Raw genomic sequence first — 10958 nt, forward strand, 5'->3', positions numbered from 1 at the left:
ACCGATTACACAAACTCGGTGAGACCGAATTTGGTAATTAGCTAACCAGAGAGTTGGTCAGGCAAACTCGGTGGGACCGATTTGCTCTTTCGGTGAGACCAAGTGGAACTCGGTGAGACCGAAAAGTTACAAAAGGGAAACACTGAGTTTATATTGCAATCTCGGTGGGACCGATTACACAAACTCGGTGGGACCGAGAATATTGCAATGGGTAACAGAGAGTTTGCAACCCCATCTCGGTGGGACCGAGAACCGAATTGCTAGGGTTTGGCAGTGGCTAATGACAAGTGAAACTCGGTGGCGCCGGATAGGAAGAATCGGTAGGACCGAGTTTGGCTTATAGTTTTGGTCATATGTGGATATGGGAAAGTAGTTGAGGGTTTTTGAGCATATCACTAAGCACATGAAGCAAGAGGCTCATTAAGCAACACCTCATCCCTCCTTAATAGTATTGGCTTTTCCTATGGACTCAATGTGATCTTGGATCACTAAAATATAAAATGAAGAGTCTTGAGCTTTTGAGCTTGAGCCAATCCATTTTCCTTAGCATCTTGAAGGAGTTCCCACAACCTTTAGTCCATGCCACTCCATTGTTGAACTTATCTGAAACATGCTGGATAGAAGTGTTAGTCCAACAAGAGATATGTTGTCATCAATTATCAAAACCACCTAGGGAGCACTTGTGCTTTCAATCTCCCCCCTTTTGGTAATTGATGACAACATACATCAAAGCTTTAGATAAATATATACAGAACAGCAAGTAAAGCTTTGGAAGAACATGTAGCAAGCATAGGCTCCCCCTACATGTATGCACTCATGTAAATATGAAATATAGAGGCATGTGAGAGCATAATCATGACAGAGTAGGCAATGTGTTACATGTATCTTGGACATATGCATCAGAGCAAAAGATTATTAAGGAAAATACCTTCATGCTCATGAGTCCTTCTTGCAAACAGTATGTACATAAGCAAGAACTCCTCATACTCATGATTTTGATGCATATACTTACCTTGTGGTCTCGAGTTGGCTTAGGATGGAATGAACCTGCAAACAAGGTTAGATAACACAGGTACATCCACTAGCCAGAGCAAACAAAAGAAACCACAAGAATGCCAAGACTGGGATGACATGTAGAGAGTGATAACATTGGATTCAACATGTCCCCAAGAATAAAGATATGCAATGAATTTGGCTGATTTCTTTTCCCTTAGGTGTCTTGCTCCCCCTGAATCTTACATGGGATATTGGGAGAAGATAGGAAACAGAAAATCAGAGCTGAAAGATATGAATAGAACTTAATTCAAATGAGTTCATATGAACATGTCTTTCCCCCAAAAAGACATGTGGCATCTCTCCTCTTGAGCATCAAGCATCTGGGATCCTTGAGTATTTTTCTCTCCCTGGAGATCTCTCTCTCCCCCTTAACAACATCTGGGATCCTTGAGACTTTCTCTCCCCCTTAACAACATCTGGGATCCTTGAGACTTTCTCTCCCCCTTAATACTTTTTCTCTCTTGGTGTGATCTCTCTTTCCTACAAGCTTTGATGTGATCTCTCTCTCCCCCTTTGACATCAATTTCCAATAAGGTTTGTCCTGGAATCCGTCGAATGGGTTTGGTCCTTGAGATTCAGCACAAAGCAGAGGATAAAATTGTGATGCTTGTGGAGGACAAGATTCATTGAGTGGAGCTGGATCATAAGAAATGTAGAACAAGTGGCAAACTGTTTTTATGATTGCAAAGTCGGTGGCACCGAGTGGCACATTTCGGTGGTACCGAAAAGATTCGGTTGGACCGAAATTTGCAAGTCGGTGAGACCGAGTTTACACAGAGAAAAACACTTGTCACCTCAGCTCACTAGTCAAGTAAGATCTCACAAAGATTTGCAATGAATTAGCTGATGGATTTGCAAGGAATTTGATGCAGAAATATGCAGAACAAAAACAAACAGGAAAAAGTGAAAGTTTCTAGATGAAGTTTTTTTTGATTTTTTTTTATTTGAGAAAGAAGGAAACAAATATGCAAGGAACAAATGCAATAACTCAGAAAAGGACACAAGAGAACTTCATCAAGAATTGGGCGGTGACATAGTCACCTATGTTAGAGTATATTGACTTAGGAGTCAAGTGAGGACACTTGATCATAGGTCATACTCATCGTTTAAGCTCAAAATGGGGTTACCATTTTTCGTTTAAGCATCTTGATGTATTCACATCTTGTTGAGTTGCTTTGACTCATGTCTTGGAGTAAAGCTTGTCTAAGATGGAATGACATACCTTGGTTGGTGGTGTGGTTCTTGCTCATGTAGTTGAACTTGTGTGGGTGCTCAAGGTTGATGTAGTTCATCAAGAGTTGGGAGCACCACTTGGAGTTTGAGTTCATCTACCTACATGGGTTAGTTCTTGCAAGGAAGAGCACTTGTGTATCCAAAAATGACAATCATGAAGCTTAACATAGAATTTGTCAAAGGATATGTTTGAATGGTTTTGTGCTTCCTTGTCTTCAACCACTATTGTGTAGAGTCTTGGTCTTGTAGAGATTGCTCAAGATGTGAGTGAGTTGCAATCTCATGGAATTAAATTCAACCAATCACCTACATGGGTTAGACAACATGCAAGGTGCAAATATATCCAAGACATAAGATAGTTATCATAAGAGATATATCATGGATTAGTCATAAGCTCATGTCTTTCATGTATCCAATGGAGTTTCTACTCCAAGTTCGAGGCATCAATGATGTTCAATTCTCCTCTCAACCTGCAAAACACTTTCTCATCAAGCGGTTTAGTGAATATATCCGCTAATTGCTTATCGGTGCGAACATGCTCAAGATTGATGTCACCCTTAGCAACATGATCTCGAATGAAATGATGACGAACTTCAATATGCTTAGTTCGAGAATGTTGTACAGGATTGTGACCAATTTCGATAGCACTTTCATTGTCACAAAGCAGTGGAACATGTTTCACATAAATCCCATAATCTTTAAGAGTTTGGGTCATCCAAAGTAATTGAGCACAACATGAACCAGCGGCAATGTATTCCGCTTCGGCGGTGGATAAGGATACCGAGTTTTGTTTCTTGGAGGACCAAGACACAAGAGATCTACCAAGAAATTGACAAGTACCTGAAGTGGACTTTCTATCAACCTTGTCTCCGGCATAATCTGAGTCGGAATAGCCAACAAGATCAAAAGAAGACCTCTTAGGATACCAGATGCCAAAATTTGATGTATGGATTAAATATCTCACTATCCTTTTCACAGCCTTAAGATGACAATCTTTAGGAGCAGCTTGATATCGTGCACACATGCACACACTTAGCATAATATTGGGACGTGAAGCACATAGGTATAACAATGAACCAATCATAGAGCGATGAACCTTTTGATCAACAGGTGCACCATCTTTGGTCAAATCATTATGTCCACTAGTAGGCATGGGTGTAGACATACCTTTGCATTCTTGCATATTGAACTTCTTGAATAAGTCCTTGGTGTACTTTGTTTGAGAGACAAATGTACCTTGCTTAGTTTGCTTGGTTTGCATCCCGAGAAAGAATTTGAGTTCACTCATCATAGACATCTCAAACTTCTCTGACATTAGCTTTCCAAACTTTTCACTAAAGAGAGGGTTAGTTGAACCAAATATGATGTCATCAACATAAATTTGGCATACAAATAGTTCTCCATTAACCCTTTTAGTAAAAAGAGTAGAATCAATTTTACCAATTTCAAAACCACTAGTAGTAAGGAACTTGGTCAAGCATTTATACCATGCTCTAGGAGCTTGTTTAAGACCATAAAGAGCTTTATGAAGTTTGTAAACATGATTAGGTTTCTTAGGATTGACAAAGCCGGGAGGTTGTTTGACATAAACTTCTTCCTCTATTTCTCCATTTAGAAAAGCACTTTTAATGTCCATTTGGTACAAGGTGATATTATGGTGATTAGCATAGGCAAGTAAGATGCGAATGGACTCAAGTCTAGCAACGGGAGCATATGTCTCACCATAGTCCATACCTTCGACTTATGTGTATCCTTGGGCGACGAGACGTGCTTTGTTGCGAACCACTTGTCCATCTTCATCTTGCTTATTGTGAAACACCCATTTGGTACCAATGATGTTGTGGTTGTTGTCGGGCTTCTCAACCAATGTCCAAACTTGGTTTCTCTCAAAGTTATGTAGCTCTTCATGCATAGCGTTTATCCAATCCGGATCTTCTAATGCCTCTTCAACCTTCATTGGTTCAATGCTAGAGATGAATGAATAGTTTTCACAAAAGTTAGCTAAATGAGTTTTTGAGCGAGTGATTCTCCCGGTTTGTATATCATTGAGGATTTGCTCGACGGGATGATCTTTGGCAATTCTTGCTCGAACTCGTGAGAGCTTTTGCTTGGGTCTTTGTTGAACATCTTCTTCATCTTGTTCTTCTTCTTGGCCTTCTTCATTGTTGACGTCGTCGTTCTCTTGTCGTGGTGGAGAAGGAGGTCGTTGATGTTCATCTTGACGTACTTCCTCGTTTTCTTCATCTTGGTGTGTCCCACTTGTGGATGCTTCCGTGTCGATTCTTGGTTTACCTTGTTGTGAAGTAGAAGCTTCCACTTGGACGGATGAAGTACTCTCCTTCACCTCCGTTGGACGAATTTTGCCAATGGACAAGTCTTGAATTGCTTTTGAAGGGTCTTTGTCTCCTACATCAATTGGCAATTGCTCTACTTGCGAGCCATTAGATTCATCAAACTTCACATCTACCATCTCTTCAACCTTTCGGGTGAAATTGTTGTAGACACGGTAAGTGTGAGAGTTTGAGCCATAACCAAGTAGAAAACCTTCATGAGATTTAGGAGCAAACTTTGAACGACGATGCTTATCAAGAATGTAGCACTTTGAGCCGAATACTCAAAAGTATCTAACTTGAGGCTTGTTACCGGTGAGGAGCTCGTATGCCGTCTTGCCGAGTAGCTTGTGAAGATATAAGCGATTTGTTGCGTGACAAGCTGTCTCAACCGCTTCTGCCCAAAAGTGCTTTGGCGCCTTGTATTCATCAAGCATTGTCCTTGCCATTTCAATGAGCGTCCGGTTCTTCCTCTCAACAACTCCATTTTTTTGAGGTGTGTATGTAGCCGAGAACTCGTGTGAAATCCCTTCTTCGTCAAGAAAGGTGTCCACAATTGCGTTCTTGAACTCCGTTCCGTTGTCACTTTGAACCTTCTTGATCTTCACATCAAACTAATTTTGGGCTTTCCTAGCGAAGTTTCTGAAGATCTTCTGGACCTGCGATTTGTCATTCAGGAAGAACACCCACGTAAATCTTGAAAAATCATCAACTATAACTAGACCAAAGGAATTTCCACCAAGACTCTTGTAGGCATTGGGACCAAAAAGATCCATGTGAAGCAGCTCGAGTGGCCTCCTTGTGGTCATGATGTTCTTCACATGATGTCTTCCTCCAACCTGTTTACCTGCTTGACAAGCACTGCAAAGTCTATCCTTATCAAATATGACATCGTTAACTCCAAGGATATGATTTCCTTTAATAAGCTTGTCAAGGTTTCTCATGCCAACGTGACCTAGTCGTCTATGCCACAACCAACCTTTTGAGGATTTAGCAACAAAGCAAGTTTTAGGTTGTGCCTTTTTAGAGAAATCGACAATGTAAAGATCACCTCTACGCATACCCGTAAAGACCATTTTATGATTGTCTCGACGAAATACTTGGCAATCTACCTCAGTAAATAGGACGTTTAAACCAAAATCAGCAAGTCTAGATACTGAAAGTAAGTTATAGCCAAGAGATTCAACGAGCATGACATTTTGAATGGAACTATCATGTGAGATGGCCACCTTACCAAGGCCAACCACTTTACCTTTTGAATTATCACCAAAGGTGACATATTTTCGAGGGCCATTGTTTTCAGCAAGCTCACGGAACATCTCTTCATCTCCTGTCATATGATTAGTGCATCCACTATCAAGAACCCATTACTTTCCTCCTGATTCATATCCCCGAAGATTTTCCATAAGACCAAAATGTCTCATTGCATTATCAAGATCGGAGTCACTATCATCATCATCATCATAATATTCATGTTCATCATGATCTTGTGACTCATCATTTCCTAGAGAGGGTAATTCATTAGATAGATGACCAAAGTGGTTACTTTTATGAATTCTTATAGCTTTGAGTATGATATCATTAATGATTCCAACATCTCCTTTAGCATGCATAAGATTGGCAAGTTCAAGAAGACATTTACCAAAACTAGGATCACTAGAGTTCATCTTACTCAAGGCAATAGATTTATGGAGAATTTCATCCAAAGTTTTCAAGGAGTGATTGGGAAACCGTTCTTCAAGAAATTTCCATATAGTATAGGCGCAATTTTGAGTAGGCAAACTAGCAATCAAATCTTTGGGCAAACCTCTAATGATGAGCTCAATAGTTCTAAGATTGCGAATCATGTCAATATGTTCATCTAGGGTAGGATGCAAGGGATCAATATGGGGTGCACAAGGGCTAGTAATATACTCGTTCAAATGATATTGATTGAAGATTACAAGCATCTCATTTTTCCACTCATGAAAGTACTTTCCATCAAGAATAGGCACTCTGTGTCTAAGACTCCCTAGAGTAGACACATCCATCTTCCTCCAATGGTGATTAACCAAGGCAATGGAGACCAAAGCTCTGATACCACTTGTAGGATCTAGAAGTAGATGTGTCTAGAGGGGGGGGGTGATTAGACACTTAGTGCTAAAGTTGCAATTTTTAATCTTTTTCGGTTTAAGTGGAGTTTAGGCACAATTTCAACACACACAATACATATCAAGCAAGCATGCAAAGAGTATATGAGCAGCGGAATGTAAAGCATGCAACTTGCAAGAATGTAAAGGGAAGGGTTTGGAAAGATCAAATGCAATTGGAGACACGGATGTTTTTCCCGTGGTTCGGATAGGTGGTGCTATCCTATATCCACGTTGATGGAGACTTCAACCCACGAAGGGTAACGGTTGCGCGAGTCCACACAGGGCTCCACCCAAGGGCAACGGTTGCGCGAGTCCACGAAGGGCTCCACCCACGAAGGGTCCACGAAGAAGCAACCACCCACAAAGGGTCCACGAAGAAGCAACCTTGTCTATCCCACCATGGCCATCGCCCACGAAGGACTTGCCTCACTAGCGGTAGATCTTCACGAAGTAGGCGATCTCCTTGCCCTTACAAACTCCTTGGTTCAACTCCACAATCTTGTCGGAGGCTCCCAAGTGACACCTAGCCAATCTAGGAGACACCACTCTCCAAGAAGTAACAAATGGTGTGTAGGTAATGAACTCCTTGCTCTTGTGCTTCAAATGATAGTCTCCCCAACACTCAACTCTCTCTCATAGGATTTGGATTTGGTGGAAAGAAGATTTGAGTGGAAAGCAACTTGTGAAGGCTAGAGATCAAGATTCATATGGTAGGAATGGAATGTCTTGGTCTCAACACATGAGTAGGTGGTTCTCTCTCAGAACAAATGAGTTGTAATGGTGTGTGTGTTCTGATGGCTCTCTCACTGAATGAGAAGGAGGTGGAGGGGTATATATAGCCTCCACACAAAATCCAACCGTTACACAGTTTTCCAATATCGGTGGGACCGAATCAATAAACTCGGTCGGACCGAAAATGTAAACCTAGTGACCATTAGTGATTTCGGTGGGACCGACATGCAACTCGGTAGGACCGATTCGGTTAGGGTTTGGGCATAACGTAATCTCAGTGAGACTGATTACACAAACTCGGTGAGACCGAATTTGGTAATTAGCTAACCAGAGAGTTGGTCAGGCAAACTCGGTGGGACCGATTTGTTCTTTCGGTGAGACCGAGTGGAACTCGGTGAGACCGAAAAGTTACAAAAGGGAAACACTGAGTTTACATTGCAATCTCGGTGGGACCGATTACACAAACTCGGTGGGATCGAGAATATTGCAATGGGTAACAGAGAGTTTGCAACCCCATCTCGGTGGGACCGAGATCCTTATCGGTAGAACCGAATTGCTAGGGTTTGGCAGTGGCTAATGACAAGTGAAACTCGGTGGCGCCGGATAGGAAGAATCGGTAGGACCGAGTTTGGCTTAGAGTTTTGGTCATATGTGGATATGGGAAAGTAGTTGAGGGTTTTGGAGCATATCACTAAGCACATGAAGCAAGAGGCTCATTAAGCAACACCTCATCCCTCCTTAATAGTATTGGCTTTTCCTATGGACTCAATGTGATCTTGGATCACTAAAATATAAAATGAAGAGTCTTGAGCTTTTGAGCTTGAGCCAATCCATTTTCCTTAGCATCTTGAAGGAGTTCCCACAGCCTTTAGTCCATGCCACTCCATTGTTGAACTTATCTGAAACATGCTGGATAGAAGTGTTAGTCCAACAAGAGATATGTTGTCATCAATTATCAAAACCACCTAGGGAGCACTTGTGCTTTCACACCCACATATCAAATTATCAAAGTACCGAACGCGAATCATATGAACGTGATGAAAACTAGCTTGACGATAATTCCCATGTGTCCTCGGGAGCGCTTATCTCCATATAAGAGTTTGTCCAGGCTTGTCCTTTGCTATAAAAAGGATTGGGCCACCTTGCTGCACTTTATTTACTTTTGTTACTTGTTGCTCGTTACAAATTATCTTATCACAAAAGTATTTGTTACCACTTATTTCAGTACTTGCAGAGAATACCTTGCTGAAAACCGCTTATCATTTCCTTCTGCTCCTCGTTGGGTTCGACACTCTTACTTATCGAAAGGACTACGATAGATCCCCTATACTTTTGGGTCATCAAGACTCTTTTCTGGCGCCATTGCCAGGGAGTGAAGTGCCTTTGGTTGGTGGAATTTGGTAAGGAAAAATTTATATAGTGTGCTAAAATTTACTCTCACTTGTTACTATGGAAAGTAATCCTCTGAGGGGCTTGTTCGGAGTATCTTCACCCCGACCAGTAGAGCAAAGAGTTGCTCCTCAACCTACTGAACCTACTGAAAGTGAAAATGTTCCCTTTGAAGTTCCTTCAAGTATGTTAGAAAAACTGCTAGATAATCCTTTTGCAGGAGATGGAACAAAGCATCCTGATGAGCACCTAATCTATGTGGATGAAGTTTGTGGATTATTTAAGCTTGCAGGTATACCCGATGATGTTGTTAAGAAGAAGGTCTTCCCTTTATCTTTGGAGGGAGACGCATCGACATGGTATAGGCTATGTGATGATACAGGGTCATGGAACTACAAACGATTGAAATTGGAATTTCATCAGAAGTTTTATCCTATGCATCTTGTTCATCGTGATCGCAATCATATATATATAGTTTTTGGCCTCGCGAAGGAGAAAGCATTGCTCAAGCTTGGGGGAGGCTTAAATCAATGTTATATTCATGCCCCAATCATGAGCTCTCAAGAGAAATAATTCTTCAAAGTTTTTATGCTCGGCTTTCTGAAAACAATCGCACCATGCTTGATACTTCTTGTGCTGGCTCTTTTACAATGAAGACTATTGAATTCAAATGGAAATTATTGGATAGAATTAAACAAAACTCTGAAGATTGGGACATCGACGAAGGTAAGAAGTCAGGTATGACACCTAAGTTTGATTGTGTTAAATCTTTTATGGATACTGATGTTTTCTGTAAGTTTAGCACTAAATATGGACTTGACTCTGAGATAGTAGCTTCTTTTTGTGAATCTTTTGCTACTTATGTTGATCTCCCCAAGGAGAAGTGGTTTAAATATCATCCTCCCATAGAAGTAAAAGTAGCTGCACCTACTAAAGTTGAAGAACAGACTGTCACATATAATGATCCTATTGTTCCTACCTCTTATGTTGAGAAACCACCTTTCCCTGTTAGAATAAAGGATCATGCTAAAGCTTCAACTGTGGTTCGTAAAAGCAATATTAGAACTTATACACCTCCTAAGCAAGTTAAAGTTGAACCTAATATTGCTATTGTTAAAGATCTCTTGGCTGATAATATTGATGGGCATGTTATTTATTTCTACGGTGAAACTGCTAGAATTGCCAAAACCTTGTGCTAAAGATAAACATAGACCTGTGGTAGGCATGCCTGTTACTCCCTCCGTCCGGGAAAAGTTGTCACCGTGGCGTTTTTGCAGAAAACCCCTCCCCAAACTCCCGACACAACCCGCACTCCTCGTCTTCTCCAACCGACACACCTCGCCGCTCCGACATGGGCGCATCGATGCCGGAGCTCCCCTGGTCAGCTTCACCGTGCTGCTCCCCTGCTCTCTCGCGCGTCCTCCTCCGCCGCCGGGGATGCCTACGCCACCGGGGATGCCTACGCCACCGCTCCCTCCTGCCTTGCACAGCTCCCCTGCCCCCCTTGTCTGCCTCCCAAATCTCCCCTCTTTCACCCCAAAGTCGTTTATTCTTCCTCCTGCCACGTCTCCTGCTTGCGCACGGCGACGACACCTCCTCCTCGTTGCCCCCGACGCCGGAGGAGGCACGGGGCAAGCAGCAGTGTCTCGCGCTGCGCTTGCGCCACCTCGGGTGCGTGTGGGCCTACGCGCCGGTCGCTGCCTCGGCCGTGCGCCAGTCCGCAAAGGAGGAGGAAGGGGGTTCCGTTCGCCGCCAAGGCGTACTGGGTATGCTCCTCGAGTCCCCACTCTTCAGACCCCTCCTCACCTCCCTCATCAAGAAGAAGAACAACATGACGCAGGTCCTCTCATCCTTTGTTAGCTTTCATTTTGTTTGAAATTATTTTGGCCAGCAACTCCGTGGTTTGCTTCTGTTGATTCTGGTCTTGTTATGTTGGGGGCGAGCACATGCTGCAGCGTATGGTGATACAGTTCTTTCATTCGGTCAAGTTCTTTCATTCAGTCATGTTCTTTCATTTAGTCAAGTTCTACTAATCCCGCCGCAGGGTAAGACAGTGTGTGTCCCTTTGAAATTGTCACTTGAATTT

The sequence above is a fragment of the Triticum urartu genome, chromosome 6 (genome assembly GCF_003073215.2).
Source record: "Triticum urartu cultivar G1812 chromosome 6, Tu2.1, whole genome shotgun sequence".
Taxonomy (NCBI): Eukaryota; Viridiplantae; Streptophyta; class Magnoliopsida; order Poales; family Poaceae; genus Triticum; species Triticum urartu.